Here is a 2,753-nt window from a genome sequence, read left to right as displayed (position 1 = left end):
TTTGGCTATTATATTCCTGGGTGTTGTCTTTTCAGGGTTTAGTGTAGAGGGTGATCTATGGATCCTTTCAATGTCTATAGTGCCCTCTTGTAGAACTTCAGGGCAGTTTTGCTGAATAATTTCTTTTAGTATGGAGTCCAAATTTCTATTAATTTCTGCTTTTTCAGGAAGACCAATGATTCTCAGATTGTCTCTTCTAGACCTGTTTTCTTGATCTGTCAATTTCTCATTGAGATATTTCATGTTTCCTTCTATTTTATCAGTCTTTTGACTTTGCTTTATTTGTTCTTGCTGTCTTGAGAGATCATTGGCTTCTACTTGCCCAATTCTGGTCTTTAGAGACTGGTTTTCAGTTATAATCTTATGTTCGGTTTGGTCCTTCCTGTTTTCCAGCTGCTTAATTTTGGTTTCCAATTGGGAGTTTCTGTCTTTTAACCTGTTAATTTCCTTCTGGGCTATTTCCCACTTCTCTCGCCAAATCTCTTCCATATTTCTCGATCTCAGATTTGAACTCTTCAAGAGCTTGTGACCAATTTTCATTTTTTTGGGAAGGTTTAGATATGATTACTTGTTTGTTCTCCTTGGCTGTTTGCTCTGTTGTCTGGATTTTTTCTGTGTAAAAGTTGTCAAGTGTTAAAGATTTCTTCTTGTTGATCTTTCTCTTTTGAGGTTCTTATGACTGGCTTGCCATTGTGAGCCATGTGTCCTCTCAGCTTTATCCTCACACCCAGGGTCTGTCTGCGCTCTTTAGGCTCCTGAGGTCTCAGGTCTAGTTGTTCTCAGGGTCAAGCCTCCTGATGGTCCCCTTGCTTGTTCCTCTGCCCGAAGCTCCTTTACCAGTCTCAGGGCGCTGTTTCCACAGTCATGCACCCCTCTGCACTGGGTCCCCACCCAAAGTCCGGGCCTTTGCTCAGGATCTACGTCCCTGCCTGCATCTGCCCCTGCACTCAAGGTCTGTATTCAAAGTCTGGTTCTTTAGCCTCTTGGGGTCTTAAGTCTTGCCGCTCTCAGGAGCAGGCCCTGGTGATTCCAGGTAACTGCCAAGGACTTAATGGGTGCCCCAAACTTGCTCTAACTCTTGTGTGCTAGCTTTGGCACTGTAGGTTGTATGTGGGAGGGGGTTGCTCAGCTCGCATTTTAGTGAGAGCTATTTCACCCCCTTATAGCATGGAAATGTCCAGATCCCACATACCTTCAATGCTGCACCCTGTTGTGGGGTCCCTTCGTTCATCTGGTTTTGTTTTTATGTCCTCTTGAGGAGTCCTATATGTGTGGGTTAGGAGAGGTTAAGCAGCTGCTTTTTTACTCTGCTGCCATCTTAACCTGAAAGCCCAGTTACCTATATCTACTCCCATATTAGCTTTTAAAAAAGGATATTTACTAAGAAGAAATAACAAAGAACAAAGGTCTGAGGTCAGATTTGAACCCAGAACCTCCCATAATCCAGGCCTGGCACTCTATCCACTGTACAAGCTAGCTACCCCTCAGTCTGCTCACACAAAATATTGCCCCCAGCTAGTTCACTTCTGAACACAACATAGTCAATAGATGAATCATCCCCCTAGGTACCTCAGGATATGGTGCTCTGCTGCTCTACTGGGTCAAACAGTTTATGGAGTGAAATGGTGCTCCCTTGCTAGTCTCTGTTCTATTTACATTCATTCTGATTATCTCATTTAATGCCACCCATCATTCTAAACTTGACAAGTTTTTGGATCTGGCTAATGTCAGAACAAATGAGAGACAGAGAAAGGAGAGATAAATAGAAAGAGACAAACAGAGAGATATAGATAGAGAGAGACAGAGAGGAAAAATAAAGAGACACAGAAACAGAGAGAAATTTTATTAGGCCAATGAGAAGTATTCATGCTGCTTCTATGTCTGTGTGTACTTATCACTGGTGGATATCGTGCCTATCTGTTTCTCATTTGGTGTGATCTCTGCCTCTCTTTGCATAGATCCTTCTCCTTAAAGCATCTTTCCCAGTAGGCTGGAGGCCTTCCTCTAGTTCTTTTGATGGCTTACAGATTCCAATATCCCTTGTTCTCCCAATAAAGTCCACCTCTGTTGAGGTCATATGGGTCCTTGAGGGTATCTTTTCCAGAACTTTTCACATGCAAAATTCTTGTTGATAATATACTTTAGCCTATGAATGCCCACCATATTTCTTTCAATTGTCCTTTAAGACATCTGAAATTCTGATTCTTTTATAATTGTGATATTCCTGACTTGTAGTCACTTAGCATGGCATTTATTGGTAGTGGATAGAGTACTAGGTCTAGAGGCAGGGAAATTCATCTTCCTGAGTTCAAATCCAGCCTCAGACCCTTATAACTTGTATGACCCTAGGCAAGTCACTTAACCCTGTTGACCTCAGTTTCCTCATCTGTAAAATGATCTAGAAAAGGAAACAGCAGTATCTTTGGGAAGAAAACCCTGAATGGGATCACAAAGAGTCAGCCATTGAAATGTCTGAACAACTAAAACAAAATTATTATTAAAAATCAGTCACAAGGGTGTCTAGATGGTTCAGTGGATTGAGAGCCAGGCCCAGAGATGGGAAATCCTAAGTTCAAATATGACCTCAGATACTTCTTAGCTGTGTGACCCTGGGCAAGTCACTTAATTGTCTAACCCTTACTGATCTTCTGTCTTAGACCCAATATACAGTGTTGATTCTAAGACAGAAAGTAAGGTGTTTTTAAAAAAATCAATATTCAGAAAAGGAAAATGACAAATTTTAGAAGGAATAT

The sequence above is a fragment of the Gracilinanus agilis genome, chromosome 1 (assembly GCF_016433145.1).
Source record: "Gracilinanus agilis isolate LMUSP501 chromosome 1, AgileGrace, whole genome shotgun sequence".
Taxonomy (NCBI): Eukaryota; Metazoa; Chordata; class Mammalia; order Didelphimorphia; family Didelphidae; genus Gracilinanus; species Gracilinanus agilis.
This window is presented reverse-complemented; position numbering follows the sequence as displayed.